Below are 17,687 nucleotides of genomic sequence, written 5' to 3'. Positions count from 1 at the left end.
AACAGCAAAGTGTTGAAGCATGTCTAAGAATACATTTCCTGTTATGGTTTGCTCTATGAAAAAGAAGGGGCTTATAACTGCATTATGTGTTAAAGCACACCAAACATTTAATTTGGGATTGTCTCTAGAATGTTCTATATACGCATGCGGCTTCTCAGATCCCCATATCCTAACACTGTGTCTGTTAACACAGCCAGACAAGTGAAAAGTTGCCTCATCAGAGAAAACAATGTTCAATAGGAAATTATGGTCATGATCAATCCTGTCCAGAATTTCAGTAGCAAATGCTGCTCTCTGTGGCTTATCGTTGGGCTTAATTTCTTTCAACAATTACACCTTATACGCGCGCAAACGTAATCGTTTGTGTACCATTGTGCACTGTTGACTTTGGAATTGCCTGTTCGTTGCGCGAATTGACTTCCTCGGGCTGCGTGAGAAATAATCTCTTATAGCTTCCACATTTTCTTCTAACACACGCAATTTACCATTGCTGTATTGTTTCACTACACTCCCCGTTGATAAATATTGATCCTTCCACGCCTGGATGCTGATGTGTGATGGAGGATCTTGTGGTAAACACGTCGAAAGTTTCGTTGAACTTGAACAACACTTTTTGTCTCTGCAAACCACTACACGCATTGCGCATTTTTCGACTGCCGATGCCATTTCTGATTATCGGCGATACTAGCGCCGTCACCGGTAGTTGTTCAAGTATGAAAATGTGCTGAACAAAGCTTTTTGAGTTTTCCTCCAATATGAATGCTTTTTTTCGTATCTCTGACCATATTAAAACTATACTCTTTTAGAAACCGTCAGTCCCATTCCGGACACCCTGTATTAACTACTAAATATAAATTATTGCCGTTGTTCATTTTCGTTAGATTCTTAGACAGAAATTATGAATGTACAAAATAATTCATCCAAATGCTTATAAATTATAAGAATTTGAATTTATGAAGGTTTGCTCAAACGTAAATAATAAGTGCGTTTCTGTATTCCTTACTCATCGACAAAATCACTTTGACGTTTTATACTTATTGATAAGCTATGCAATCTGAAGTACAATAAAGAAAAGGATTCTCAGCTAGTAATCAGTTTCTTCCAAAATGTGATGATGGTTCCAATGATTGATAGATAAGATAATTGAAATATCTAATATTTTAAGATGTGTAGATTCTTTCAAGCGTTTTGTCTTTACAGGCAGATTCTCATTCGTCAGATCTACCAATGAAAGGTATTTGTTTGGATCCAAAAATGAATGAAAGTTCCTTAAAGAATCAAGATAGATGGAAGAAGGAGTTACACATGTTTTAAGGAGTAATGGATCAAACTTACTATGATTACATCTTTCATATTATGGAATTCAAAAGAAAAGAACTGACATTCTTTGATACAGAGGGAAATTGTGTTCTTATAATACTTAATCATGTCTTCAAGAAATACTTGGGTTGGATGATTAAGAGAATAATATATCGTTTAACTTCAAGTTATAGGAAGAGCTTTGACATAATCATGAGAAACATAATGAATACATCTATGGAACAGATATGATAATTCCTTGCTTTTAGAATGCAGTGATGGTATCTCTAATATATACTTAAAAAAAGAAAAAACTGTTCATTTTAAGACGGGTTTCAGAATTCTTGTGATTCGTTTAGTCAGCAGAAGATTGTAATGTAACTAAATTTGGAGAAGTAACATTCAATATGAACTATTATTCTCAAAAGCAGTTATTCTTCTAATTTATCAGGTTTTATATATAAAAGAAGCTAATACTGTGTAAATTGATAGTATCTATTACGCATCAAGACAATTTTTGCGAAATCAGAATTGCCAATAGATGTCAATGTAAAGTGAAAGAAAAGTCAATCAAATAAACGTCCAGAAGAATCTAGGAAAGATGAAGTTGAAAGAATATACAATCGTATACAACTTTCGTCAGCACAATATATTTTTTTCCATGAAGATACGTTATTGAAGATAGAAAAATACATATTCACTCAACTGTGAAATACATGAACAGGAAGCTTCGAGATGAAATGAAATACTTGCACAAGTTCGTAACACACTTACGGCAAGACAACATTTTCTGCAAAATACTTTATGACTAGTTGCATGTGAACAATATACATGAGAACTCAAAAATTATTGAGATTTAAATTCAGAAGAAACTAAGAAATTAAAGTTTCAGCTAGCAGTGTTTATCGAAAGAAGAATCTACAGTACAAAGTTGCTTACTCAACACTTAGTGAACCATTGTAGAGTCATTAAAAAAACTTCCAGCGTTTATTTTAAGGAAGATGCTATAATGTTTCAGCGCTTGTTATTGATTGTTCAACACTTGTTAACCTCTTCAAGACTTTGCTATTCACTCTTTATAGTGCCTCTGAGGTTATTACACTCAATATTGCCGTCTAATTAGCAGAAGATTCTAATATTACATGTTTAAACAGCTGAAACATCCGACCCTGCAATAAAGTGTTACTGATTGTGGATTTTGCAACCAGCTTCTACGCTAGAACTGCTGTTCATGCCTTCTTTAAATACTGGATATTAGTAAGTATAATATTGGATCTAAACATTAATTTACTGTAGCATCTTTCTCTTTCGTTTCAGAGCAAACAAGTTAGTTGAATAGTCAAACATTATACTCAGGAAACTCGCTGAGCAAATTTAAGTTTACCACAATTCCAGACTTTTACCAAATTTCTTCGAAATGACTTTTCCGAAGTAAAGACAGCAAATCGCTTTCATTCACCTGAAAAGTGTAAATTCATCTTATTCGATGGAAATTGTTAGGCAAGCAAAAGAAAAAAAATTAAAGAACACAAGTTAAAAGCAATTAGTGAATTTTACAAATAGCTTGCTTTTACCGGTAAAAGTTTCCTTAAAATTGTCCAGTAGCTCAGGCCAACGCCCTAATCTCTCTGATCTATTGATTTCGGTGTATTCATTGCTGAACTTGCCCAATACTTAGATGAAATGAATGGGAAAGCAGGTAGTGTTGGCAATACTGTTGGTACTGGTGGCTGATAGTTTTACTTAGCGTTTAACTCTCCCCTGCCTGTGGTCATGGTCCTGCTGTAGTTTCATACAGTGGTGATATTTCGTCTGTATAAGTTGGGGATAGACCATGCTGTCGGTAATAAGCAGCATTGATTTTGATTTTTCTTTCGGTTTTTCCTCTATAGCAGAAGAAAATAAAAATCATAAAATCTTTTGAGAAAACTTGTATTGATGTACTAAGTTACATCAGTCTTTTTGACGAACACCTCTCTAGATGATGGTAGAACTTTTCACAGTCCCTTAGCAAGGGCTTCCTGCTTCGTCTCAACAAATTTCCAGCGGTTCCAGAGGTGGCGCTCGTGCAACTTTCTGTTCTTGCTCTTTCTCTCCGTAATGTAAACGCACCCAGCTGACCTTGCAGATAGCTTGCAGCCTCAATTTGTGATGGATTCCATGACTTACTGTGATTGAGCACCATGTAATCGTTTCATCGTAACATGCTAAGGTAGTAGATCCTCATAGGCAGCTATATTTCGAATCATCTTTAGCACACATCTTGTGAGTTCCACTGATGTTCTCTTTGGATACAATTTCGTTGATAATATGAGTTGTAGATGATGATGTTGTGTATAACGTTTAATTAAATCACTAACAGTGGCCTCGTCTCATTACAAAGCCATTATTTTGACACTGTTCTACTATGAAGGATATGCTAAAATTTCCATGGGAAAGAGCCATGACATATCTTCTCATCGGCATTTTGCCTCCTACAAGACCTTCAATCTGCTACACAAGTGAGAGATTGATTCACGTTGTGTACAGTTTTCTTGCTCTGTAAAACCCAATAAAACCCAGTTTGACTTACGTAGAAATTATTTTGCCGTTTACAGCACTTCGATATCTCAAATCGTTCCGAAGATATAAACATTGCTGAAGCTTGCAATACTGCTTAAATCATGTAATTGCTAGAACTTGTAATTACAGCTACTAAAAGCTATTGTTGTAATGCTTTAAAAAAGAAAAAGAAGCAAGTCAGCAGTATCGCGAACTTTATCAATGTTCATCGTATCTCCGGAACGGTTTGAGATATCGAAGTGTTGTAAACGGCAAAATAATTAGAACGTGCATTGCAAACCATAAAAAGAACTAGCTATAATACTTACCTAGGTATTTTTTCGAAATAGAGCCCTTCAAAAAATTCAAAACTTTCAATCCCTGTAACTTCGTTCCTATTTATTCAAAACAAGTAATGCCATGGCCATGGTATCCACCACTAAGGTACACTCATGTCCAAAATTATTATCGCATATCTATAACTGTCTTCTTGTAAGAATATAATTTGATAATAATTTTGCAAGGTACTTTTAATACTGATACTATGTGTATAATCGGAAAATGTATATTTGTGGTAAATTTCATAGGAAAAGAATTATAAATACGAAAATTAGAATTAGTAAAACAAAATGTTGCTAAATGGACAGGAAAGTTTTATTTTCGTTTTATTGTTCTTATTTACTGCTTTTTTGACATGGAATTTTCCACATACACGTCTTTGCCGATTATACACATACTAATATTGTAAGAAATACCGGGCGAATTCGTTATCAAATTATATTCCTACAACAACATATTTATAGACATGCGACAATAATTTTGGACATGAGTGTACTTTCGATCCGCATTATCGTGTCCATATCCGTTGTGCTGCACGTGTGATAGAGGTTTCGAAACTTTGGATGTTTGTGATACTATAACATCCTTAATTTGCAACGCTGCATAATGAATGTGATATTTTAAGTTTCAGTTGATAAGTTAATTTGAAATATGTAGTAATCTGACGTAGTGTCGATTGAAAAACATAATTTTCTATTGGGTTGGCAACAGTGTTCATAAGATGATGTTACAAAATACCTAGGACGTTTCCTCTCCCTATAGTTTCTTGGTGCAAAATTTCGCTCCTCTGCCTTTTACGATTTCTGAGATATTTAATACTATCATTATAAATGGACAACCCTGTGTATATATAGACCCTATGTTGTTCTTTGAATATTTACAGTTCTTAGTTTCTACAAATTAGAAAATGAATTCAACAAATTAGAATAAATACAATTTGTGCATCACTTTTCCGTTTATATTATATACATGAATTTAAGCTAACAATATACGTTCTGTTTCCTGGGGATATTCTTTTAATTATCTACAGTTTACTTCTATTAGTTATTTTTATTGGTTATTCACTTATTTAATTCTATGACCCATGGTTTTAACTGACAAGATAAAAAAGAGCATATAAGAACAACTGGAATGAAAAACATAATACCCATTGATTTCTAAATTGTTGTTATTGAGAATGCTGAATTCCAAGTTAAATCTAGTAGTAAACAAGTTTAGAAAACTCTCACAGAGGACGTTGAATAAAGCGAACAAACTTTAATATCCTTCATTCTTTTCAGGTTTCAGAGATCTCCGATGAATCATCTTACTCTTGCCAACTACGTTGAAATTCTACATAAAGGAGAGCCAGATGTCTCTCTTCCCTCTCAAGACAGTGAGCTTTCTCTTTATCTTTGTTTAATTATAGACATTCCTTCTACTCTTATCAAACGTGAAATCATGGTTTCGATTACAAGGGATACAATTTTTTATTTCTTAAAATGTTAGGCATATTTGCAGTTTTGTATATCTATTTCTATTAACAGTTTGCTCCTTTCTAACGAAAGGGTCATATGATGAAGTATGATCTTGGGTTCGGTTCCTGATGAAGGCGTAGAATTCTGGTGTTGGCCCTCTATCGTGAGGCAATCGGGACCATTGGATTAACAGGTAATGAACTCCAGTCTATACAGAATGACACAACGTTGAAGGGCTTACCATCAACCAACGAACTGAAATCCGTTTAATCGGCCATAATACATCGTGGGTAGAAACGATAGAAAGAAAAAAAAATAGTAGTGGTTATTATCCATTTAGCTATATTATTAATTGGTTGGGTTGAGGTTTAGCTTCCCTCTCAACATCGACACTATATGAAACGTGGACCTAGAATGTGTGATCCGAACCGCATGAACTCCAGCCAGGAATCGAACGCGGGACGCCAGCATCGAAGGTGCGTATAGCCATGATAGAACTCAGTGATATTATTAAAATTACTGTTTCTACGTTGTATAGGGGTTTGGAAAGAATTTAACCACTTACCAAGAAAGACAGAAAACACTTGAAGGGAAAGAATAAATGAAATACAAAATGTAATACTGTATTTTCGGTTCAGGAAAAGACGGAGGTGCCCAGCCAATCAAGAGGAAGTGTATTGTTGAACAGGATCCTATGAAAATACATCATGGAGAGCACACAATTGTAAGTAATCCTTTACGAGTATAAAGTGAGGCATTCTAACACACAATTGTGAGTATTACCATTTATGAGTTTAAACTAAAGGATTCTACATATTTAGCCGTGTAAAACATCAAGAGTGCAGTTTCGTGTCGATGACTCAGCTTGAGGCTGCCTACAAAAGGCATGCTATATTGAGCTCCTCAGGAACATAGTGGAAGCGGACCCTCGGAAAAGTATTCGTGCCATTGCAGACGAGTTAGATATACACCCTGTCACTGTCGTTCGCGGTTCCCGTAATCAGTAAGGTGAAAAAATCGAGTAGGTGCCACAAGAGTTGACATCAGCTGACAAGAATCCTCATCTGGATGTGTGCAGTTCTCTGAGTGTACTGAATAATCTGGAAGATTTCTTGCATCGGAGTGTCAATTGGATGAGAAATGGCTTTGCTATGACAGCAATGCGCGGTTAGGACTGGTTGGACTATAATCAACGTCCAAACTCACCTTTCCACCTGCAGTTATTGTTGACGGTGATCATTTATGTTTTTCTTTAAGATGAAACCGTCATTACTGAACATTACAATGGTGAACTCCATTAAATTCACCGAAATAATCCGCCAGCATCCAGTAATAGCTGATAGACATGATCTCTTTTTGTTTCATGGAAACGAACTTCCATATGCCGCTCGAAGGATGGTGCAGACCAAGGTTGCTTGAAATAACTTCAGTAAAAATGCAACGTTCGTAGGCAAAAGTAGTTGATTTTTGCCTGTACGTCTGCCTTCGCAGGGAGAAAGCGGGCCTTCAGTGACGTCACGCCGCGTTGTTTATCCCGTGTGAGGCAACCTGTCATTTCAAGCAGCCTTGGGTGCAGACTCCCTTCAAGTTGCAGTATGAAACCCTTCCTCACGCAGCATATTTCAGCATATTGTTCTAACAGGATTAGCTATAAGGAAACAAAAGAAACATTATGGATTTTATGGTTTTAGTCCTTATTAAATTTTCTTTATGTTTTTAGTTCTAATTGTCTTCCACATAATTGTGAGAATAGCATCTCAGTGGTATAATCTTCTCTTTTGGCTGTCAGTATTATACTTTAATCTTGGTCCTTGTATGTGCGGGTTGATTATATTATTCCCACTTTGATCTATCAACTAAAACTTCTTATTCCATTTTCTTTCTGCAGCACACCCATTTCATTGAAAATTGCTTGGGTAGTATATTAAACAGAATCATCTTCGGTATCCAGTGAAGTAATGGGAGTCAAGCAGTCCATAATGCACGGTGATTTGCACTGCATTTATCAGTGTTTCGTAGCTCTTGCAACCGGTATCTTCTATTATCAGGTATATGTGCTGTAGTCTAGGTCTTTCCCTAGGATTCTTTCCCTCTTTCAATTCTTCTAGCAATGTTTTAATTAGTCATCATGTCATAAGATGTGTTCACACCATTCATTCCTATTTTCTTGTAACACGTTTAATAGTCAAGTTCCTTTCTTCTCGAATCCCTTTTCAATACTTTCTGGTTTGTTACTTTGCCCACTCAAAGTTTTCAAAACAAGTCGGAAGCACCACATTCCAAAGGGTGTTATTCGTTTCTTATCTATCTAGCCAAGCGTCCAGTTGTTGCTATCATACAAAAATACTCTCCGAACGAAGGTAGACAGCAAGCGCTTGCGAATCTTCATATCAATATTACAGGAAGTAAATATATACTGTTTGCAGCTAAAGGCGGCCTTATCTTGTTTTATTCTACTAACAATCTCTACTTTGAATCTTCCATCGGTGTTATCTTACAACCAAGGCACGTGAAAGGTGACACATTCTTCAACTTCTATTCATCAATATAACATCTTAACATTGTTTTGTTCTTACTTGTTACCATTACCTTTGTCTTAGCTGTCTTAGAGCGATTGATCTTCATATAATAATTTTTGAGTACTTGACCAATCGTATTCACCACGGCGTCCTACTCTTGCTAATCTTCTGCTAACGCAACTATGTCATCGGCAAATCCAAGGAAGTCTACTTTCTCACCATGTACCAAAACTCCTTTACTATATATATATATGTATGTATAGTCTTTCGTAATTCGTCAATTCTCTTGAGTATATCCATTAAATGGAATAGGTGATAAAGAAAAACCCTGCTTTACACCATGCCTGATAGCAGCTTCTTCAATGTATTGAAAGGTTGCATCTTATCACAGCAGTTTCATCTCTATACAACCGTTTTATTATCCACCTATTTCTATAATTTACAATTAGCCTTTTCAGCACTCTAAACATAGTTTTCCAATCAACTCTGCCAAATCGTTTTCCACATCGATAAAGGCAATATACGAAGGGGGACCCAAAAGAAACCGGATTGAAAGAGCGCTGCCGTTCCTAGGCGTAGTAGAGAATTATCCTGCTAGGTGGATCTAGTAGAGACCTTCCCAGGTCAGTTGGCCAAGCGCTGTCTGCGTAGGAGGTTAACGTTTGATCGTATTATTGTTTTTCTCAACTGTTCTCGTTTGCCGCCTGCGAAATCGTTATGGCAGATTCAAAGGAACAAGGAGTATGTTTGCTTCCTACTTGGAAAATCGGAAACGAAAACTTACCAAATGCTTCAACAGGCTTTCAAGAAAGATACTATGAACCGCACACAATTTGTTAAGTGGTTTGGACGCTTTAAGTGTGGTGAGATGAGTGTTGAAGATCATGCTCGTTCTGGGTGCTCTTCATCATTTCGAAACGACGAAAACATCGCACAAATCTGCCCCAAAATCAGCGAGGATCGTCGTTTCATGATCGATGATATTTCAAAGTAGGCAGGAGTGAGTTGGAACTCGTGCCAGCGTGAGGTTTTGCAAATGAGACATGTTGCCGCTAAGTTTGTTTCTCGCCTGCTTACACAGGATCAAATCATTCGTCTGAATTTGAGCAAGTACTTGAAAAATCAGATTGAAAGTGATCCAAACTTTTTGACCAACATGATGACATTTTCAGAGAATTAAACAAAATCTAAAAGGAAAATGTTTTGATGGTGTAGAGGCTGTAAAAAGAACTTCGCAGAGCGCATTGGACGATATAAAAGTTCCAGAGTTCCAGAGGTGCTTCAAACAGTGGGAAAGAAGATGGGAGAAATGAATCATATTTAATGGAGGATATTTTGGAAGAGACTGAAAGAATTTTGTAAAAAATGTAATAAACTATTTTTTTTAGAACGAAAGTCCGGTTTCTTTTGGGTCCTCCCTCGTACGTACCTTTAACTTTCGTATCCTCTTCTCCAAGATTAAGTGTAAACCCAATATTCCTTCGCGTTTCCTCTTCCTCTTCTGAATTCAAATTGATCATCTGAATGATAGATTCCAGCTTTTTTCCAATTCTTCATAGAACGATGGCCGTTGGCATTTTCGACACTTAAGTTACTAAGCTCATAGTTCTATAGGGTGTTCTTTTTAGAGGCGAAGAACTTTATGTTGAAATAAAACATAGAGAATTGTTTTTAATATCCATGGAATTGACTTTATTTGACCATTGGGAATGTGGTCTTTGTGGCTGGCGCATACATGGCGTAATCTGGAGATCCAATTTTCACACACTCTTCGCAGTAAATCAGTATTTCGGCAATAACGCATCGAATGTTGCCCTCCAACTGCTCAATTCTTTCTGATTTCTCGGCGTAGACATGCTACTTTACATATCCCTCGAGAAGATAATCTAATAGCGTCAAATCTCACGAAAGAGGTGGCCAGTTAAATGGTTCATTTCGTGAAATTAATCGTTTGTCGAATTGAACTAGAGATTTCAAAATAAATCTGCGCAATTTGCAAACTTTTCGTGATGCGTGAGTCTATTCGTGATGAATTGCGAAACCAAACTAATCTCAAAACAACCAAGAACTGTAACGTCAGCTCTCACTGAAAACAGTGTTGCCAGTTTAAAGTTCTCCAACTGTAATATATATGTTTAAAGTTCTCTTAATGTTTACATGTTTGACAAACCTAAGTCCAATATTTTCAATTTTTATTTCTGCTAAATCACTTTTCGTTTTATTGTAAACATCATCTCTTTTTAAACAAGTGCGTTTGAAACGGGGCTTGCTAATTGCTTTCTGCTTAAGTGTTTGCCAAACTCCCCAGCTTAACAGCTTCTGGGCCACTGCGGGGGTTGCGCAATAAGAGGGGGGTTATCACGCCGTGCACTGCTTCATAAGGATCCATATGCTTGCAGATCTTTTGCAAACAAGTCTACCAAACAAAAACAGCTTTTCCAAAACATAACGCTTTGGAACTGGAACTTCTCCACCGTCCCTCCCCCTGTATTATTGGTTGACACGGTTCTCGCCTGAAGAGGAATAGTCTGTTCCATTGTGACAATGTTGCATACCGTAAACAAGTCGCTACAGAGGGAGAGAGAGAAAAAAAAACTTGCGCCTTGCCTAAATGCGAGATTGCCAAGTGGTCATAACTATTGGTTCTGTCAATCAAGTAAGATCAAGGCAACTAAGGAAGTACTAAAGGCGACCCCGTGAAGAGTGAAGACAAATTGAGGGTGTTGATATTTAATACACTCGTATCTGAAGGAGTAGAAATTTGGCAGCATTGATATAATGTTTTCCTTTTCATGTGTGTATGGGTGAGTGAGAAAATTGGAGGGCAATTTTTAGAAAAAGAGTGTTAATTGGGGAAGGGATGAGATTTTAAAGCGGGTAGCGGACTTCGTAGTGTTGTATGTTTGTGTGTGTGTGTATGTGTGCCGGTCTTTGTTGTTCATTGGAATATTGTTGCTGTAATTGCATAATTACGTGTCTGTTCCTGACATACGTGAACTATTCCAGCAATGCAGTAGCATTGAATTCTGTAACGTCTCTGATGAATTAGCCGTTTTCGAAAAGAACTTAAGAAGGAAACCTACTTGTGAAAGACATCGGAAGACCGATTCCAATTCTCGATATAACGCAAGTAATTAGAAGTCAGAAACGAATATTTACAAGGAAGTTTAGTCTCAACTTGTACGAACAGCATAAGTGGTTGTGTCAATGTGAAATTAAAAATGCTTTGTTTTGTTTTCCCTGTTTGTTGTTCGGGGCGGGGGAAGATGCATGGAGTAAAAAAAAGGTGCGGATATCCAGCATCTGCACGACAAAATAAATAAATAAAAAACATGAAAATTCTTCAGCTCATATAAGACACGTTCTAATCTCACTGTGTTGGGAAGTGTGAATATTGCTGCTCAACTAGATGCTGGTTATAGGCGGCCCATTGAGAATCACAATCAAAAAGTGACGCAAAACAGGTACGTGCTCAATATAATCATCAATTGCATTTGGTTTCGTGGCACCTTCGAATTGGCTTCAAGAGGACATGATGAAAAACAGACTCTTCTTCAAATCGAGGCGTATTTTGTAGATTAATTAATTTCGGTGCAGAACTTGACAGCGCATCAAGAGTCATTTAGAAAGCACAACAATTTTCAAGAGTACGTCAAAAATCATACAAAATGAACTTCTCTATTGCATGCTTGAAGCATGCCATGAAGAAATCGCTATTATTATTTATAGGGTCTACCAGTGGCGGAGCCAGGGGGAGATTGCCCCCACAGAAGAGGAAACTTTTCTTTGGAGCTTTTAAAAGTAGCTCTAAGTAGCAGTATTACAACTGGAGATGCAAAAAAGGCGGCTTTTTTGAATCGATGGTTTTTTGCACATAAAAAGCCAGCTTTTTGGGGAAAAAAAACGAGAATTTTGGAAATTTTGGCTTTTTTCATTTTAATGATTTTTCTATTTAAATAGCTTTCTTATAGTATACTCTAAAGTTAAATAAGATTTTATGACCTAAATGCTATATTTCGCTCTGGAATTCACCATCATGATGGATGGAACACATGTTTTATGAATTAAAGTAAACATAAAGTACGTAGTATTTGAGAGCAACTGTAGAATATATTTAACTTTATTTTAATTTCTGAGTTATCGGCATCTTTTTCTTTTCTGCATCATTTTTTTTTAGTCATCCGTGTTTCATTTTCTAGAGATTAGTAGGCCTACTCTAGCTTCTAGCACATAAGTTAAACTTTTTTTTCAATATATCCGTCAGAGCGTACGTTTGTCAGTATATCTGTCAAAGCGTACTTCCACATTCTTGTTATACTGTAGCTGTGCAATGATTTATTAGCAATAATCTTTCGGATACAAACTTGAATACCATTTTATACAAATAATCAGTAGCGGATTCAGAAAAGTATTTTGGGAAGTATTTCTCTGTTTAATGTTTGTTTTTTCCAAAATTTCCTAATTTTTATTTGGGAGTTTATGAGTACAAGCATAACTAATATTTCGTTTTGTTTGTATATTCAGCAATAACCTTCCGGATAAAACCTTGAAGACCATTCTATACTGATAATTAGTGGCGGACTTAAAAAAATATTTTGGGAGGGTTTTTTCTTATTAAGGTTTAGATTTTCTAAAAACACGTAATTTTTATTTGAGAAGAACTTGAAGTTTATGAGTAAAGGCATAACAAATATTTCGTTTGTTTTAGAAATTCTGTAATTTCGGGATACAAGCTTCACTCGTAAAACATCCTCACCCTAACCCCCTTAGCAAATCCGCCACTGCTGGTAATTAGTAATAACTAAGATTTAAAAACGATAAGGAAGTAAGTCGGCCAGAACTCACAGTACACGCATTATCTCTACATTCACAGATACAATTAAGAAAAATTTTTGTCAAAATGGTCGAATGCGGGGTTGAATCCCGGACTTCCCGACAGAAGCGCAAAAGCTAACTCCCTCATGGTTGTTGTGCAGTTGTGATTAACTTAAATATATTCTCTCTCTCTATGGCCTATGGAATCCGAAGGTTCAATGCCGCGTTCACAAAAGCTCTCCACTGACTTCAATCCTTAGCCAACTGGATCCAGTTTTTACTTTGTATTACTATTTCTGCGAGATCCATTTTAAAATTGTCCTCCCATCTGCCCCTAAGTCTTCCTAATGGACGTTTTCCGATTCCATTTCCAGTTAAAACCCTGAAAGCGTTCCTACCTTCTTCCATTTTGGCTGCATGACCTGCCCACCTGAGCCTCCTAGACTTGATGACCGTAGCGATGTTTGGCAAACCGTATAAATTATGCAGTTCTTCGTTATTAAGTTTTCCTCATTCCCGTTCCTCTTGGGTCCGAATATTTGTCTCAGGATTTTATTTTCAAATACTTTCAGTCTACGTTCTTCTCTCAAGCGACCATATTTCACAACCATAAAACACAACTGTCATGATTATCGTTTTATATATTTTAAGCTTTAAATTCCTCGGCAGAATTCGCGACAACAAAATACTTTGAACTGAATAATAACACGAATTTCCTTATTTCAGTTGACATTTAATTTCTTTGTGGATATGATTTTGGTCTGGTGATATTGATCCCAGATATTTGAAAGTATCCACTATGTCGAAAGGATTATTTGATATTTTAACGCATCTATAATTTGGCATATTAGGATACCGGTGAACTTCCATGTATTTAATTTTCTCTGCATTTACTTCTAAACCAATGTCGCTGCAAGCGTTTAATAAGAACTCTACATTTCTTTCTATTGTTCTCCTGTCATGCCCTATCAAATTTACGTCATCAGTATACGCGGTACCTGGTGAATACAATTCAGCTCTAGGGCCTGGTTGCTATCTTTAGTTTTCCTTATAGCGTACTCCGGAACAAAGCTGAACAATAATGGCGATAACGCATCTCCTTGTTTCAGGCCATTCTCGACGTGGAAGCTCGTGGACAAGAATTTTTCTGCTCTGAATTTACTTTGGGATTCATTTAAACACATTTTAATTAATCTAACTAGCTTTTTCGGTATTCCGAATTCTGTAAGAATGTTGTACAATGTTTCCCGAGTCGTAAGCCTTTTTAAAACCAATAAACAGCTGATATACTGGGTAATATATCCCATTGCTTTTGGAGTATTTATCGAATAGTAAATATCTGGTCAATAGTTGATCGATTTCCCTCAATCCACACTGATCATCTGCAATAATTTCAGCTGAGTATGGAATCAATCTAGTTTATAGAATGTTAAGAGAAATGCCTCGATAATTATTACATTCAGTTTTGTCGCCTTTCTTGTGAATTGAAACAGTGATTGATTCTTTCCAGTCTTCTTAAATGTATTCCACAGTTTTTCTCTTTAAAAAAAAGTTTCGTAATGATATGTTGAATTCTTGTCGTTAAAAATTCAAAAACCTTCAGGACTGGGTAAACCGTTATGGTGTTTATAAGTCTAGGAAACCGCACAATCAGATTAACAGTCTATTACGCATATGATTCATTAACAGAAAATTTGGTACTTTCCCTGATTCTGAACAAGCTTAAGAAACAGTCAGTGCATTATAGAATTCGGAATTTTGCCGGATTTGCAGATTCCAAGCACCTGATAGGTGGTAACATTATTACATATGTGATCAATAAATGAAAAATTTGTTCGAAATATTCATACAGAGTATATGAAATTTAAAACTTAAAAATTTCAGGACTGTACAGAACCACCCGTAATCAAGCTCTTGATGTGCAGCTTTTAAGATTATCATATAAATGTATTTCTCTCATGTTTTATTTTTTGTTTCAAAAAGAGGGTGTGTGATATTTTGAAGTAAAAATACTACACACAATTTTGCTAGTAATTTGTGTCTCTCTTTTTTTTAAAGTGCTTTTTTGTGTATAAGAAGTTAAAAGATTATTATATATATATATATATATTGATTAATCCTTCGGACTTCATAATGTAAATATGTTAAGAATTTTAAAAAAATCTTTTCGAAATTCATGGTTTATTTTAGAGGTCCTATATTATTATCTACGTCAACCACTAATCAAATGAGTTCTTGTGCTGTAGAGAAGCGAAACAAAGTATGCTTTATCAATTTACAGCAAAATTTTGAAAAAAGCCCAAAATTTCCCAAGCAAAAAAGCGAAGCAGAAAAAACCTAGTTTTTTTCCAAAAAAGCCTGGTTTTTTCCGAGCCCTTGCATCTCTAATTACAACCACCATTCTCCCCAGAAGTCGTCCTGGATCCGCCCCTGATTTATACTAACTATTATTATTATTATTACTATTATTATTATCATTTACAATAATAATAATAATAATAATGAAAAGGAGAGGTCATCCATTGTGCACCACCTAAAATTCAAAGCACGAGCCGCCACTAATATATATATATATATATATATATATATATATATATATATATATATATATATATATATATATATATATATTGTTCACACTTGATGGCGGACGCTATTTGACATCATTATACAGTAACACACTTTTCATAACACAGAGTATATTCTGTGAGCCACTTCAGCCAGAAATAAGTATTCTGTAGAGAATATATTCATTCAGTACTGAATTTAGAATTTAGACATAGAAAAGAATAGAATAAAATATTTTATTGTCGTTAAATCTTGCAAGCAATAGACAACGTCCAGTTAGTATATAAATATAAGTAAGGTTATTTATCAGTAATAACAATCAACCATAATATACAAAATTCAGTGATGGTTAATGTAATAATAAAATAGAGTAAACTTATTATTACAGAAGTGTTCAACCTTACCCCGAGTTGACACTCATTCTTTTTCTTTTCTTTTGCTTAGCACCCACTCTATAGTTTAGCATATAAGTCCATATGTTAACTAGTGTTACTGAATACTTAAGTGTTCTGTGGTAAAAGGCTAAGAGGTCATGGTGTCAACTTTATAAATTATTAAAATTTATTTCATAATCATAATTTCTCACCATCGTCGTCATTCTAAATATTAAAATGTGAAATGTAAAATTGAAGCAAATAAAATTCATTAACACTTTTAAAAAAATAATTTAAGCAAAACAGGTATTGAAAGTACAAAGAAGGAAATAATCTACAAACATAATTTTATTTATTTATCCCACATGTTTATTCTGAAGTTCAACATACATATTTAGGACATTATTGTTTAATAACTTTTCAGGAAGAATTACTTGATTCTGGCCTGCAGAAAATTGCTCTTTGTACTTATGATGTCTGAATCTTTCAAAATTTCACACCATGTTACAAAATAGATAATAATCATACGAAGTAAAATCTAGTGAATAGAGTGGATTGTCCATGCATTGAACCTACAAATCTTCTAAAACATCCGGTGATTTACTATCCTAGTACGAAAAAGATTTGTTGTTCCTTAAAAAATAATCTTAACATTTCACTCTCGCTTTTCTTTCAACGCTTCTTAATTTTCTCCAGGACGTTTCAATTATAACCTGCATTAGTTCTTTGGTTCTTCTGATTATACTTTATACTTGGTAACCTTACTTCGCAGTTAATAAAATAACAAATATTGTAATATAATAAATAAGCAACCACTTGTTTACTCTTGTGTTTACCTTTACATTATATAATAAGTTATTAATATATACTAAAGAAATATATAAGAACTAAGAATAGATTCATATTGTTTCTATTTGTTTCTTAATACAAAAGTAATTAATTAGCATTCTCAATATTTGGCGCGCTAAATATATTTTTGTCAATTTTCAGATCTCTCAGGGGTAAGCAGAGTTGATTTTATGGTATGTAGCTTTGAATAAATGGGGTGGTTGGATCAATGGGTGGGTGGGGATAGTGTACCATCAATCTTCAGAGACTTCAAAGGGTCAAAAGTGAAGATTGATGGTGGCTGGATTGACAGACAGGGGAACAGGCAGTGGAGGGAGGGGCGTTTGGGCCGCTGGGCAGACGGTCGGATGTAGTTACTTCTTTTTTTTAAATCTGCGCTTTACATATTGATCTTTTTTTTTTATTGGGTGGCATTAGATTGGGTGCGTGGGATGTCTTACAGAGGCAATGCCACTAAAGTCTAGAGACATCCCAATTAAGAGGCAGACCGGTATTACTCTGACACACACACATCTACACATAGACATGTACACGTACGACACCACTTCCATGCACGAATACACATGTACATACGTATAAATATGTTAAACTACACGCATCCCATCTACACCATTAACACCCCCACACCCATACACATAAACACACACACACACATATATATATATATAAGATAAATAGATAGATAGATAGATAGATAGATAGACACACATATTTTGGCGCGGGAGATCCGGGTCCGATTTTCGGCGGGAGCTGAAGTGATTTAAATCTAATGTTAAACTGTAGTCCACGTCTCATATAGTCTCGTTGCTCAAAGGAATGTTAAACTTAAAAATCTAACACACATACACATTTGGCACTGGGACGCCTACACCCATCACGCCATTCCTAGAAGATAGTTGTTAACTGAATCCTGAGGAAATCCAAGT

At 35.5% G+C, this 17,687-nt stretch overlaps 1 long non-coding RNA gene across 1 annotated transcript; it reads left to right on the top strand.

The window, feature by feature from the left end:
• The first annotated feature begins 1,613 nt into the window (after nucleotides 1-1,613).
• Nucleotides 1,614-17,396, top strand: LOC145664537 (uncharacterized). The gene is made up of 3 exons (XR_014127462.1): nucleotides 1,614-2,556; nucleotides 5,460-5,554; nucleotides 16,903-17,396. It is a non-coding gene; the product is annotated as an uncharacterized LOC145664537 (long non-coding RNA).
• The last annotated feature ends 291 nt before the right edge of the window (nucleotides 17,397-17,687 follow it).

Source organism: Thermobia domestica, chromosome 11 (genome assembly GCF_964235325.1).
Source record: "Thermobia domestica chromosome 11, izTheDome1.hap1.1, whole genome shotgun sequence".
Lineage (NCBI taxonomy): Eukaryota > Metazoa > Arthropoda > Insecta > Zygentoma > Lepismatidae > Thermobia > Thermobia domestica.
This window is presented reverse-complemented; position numbering and strand designations above follow the sequence as displayed.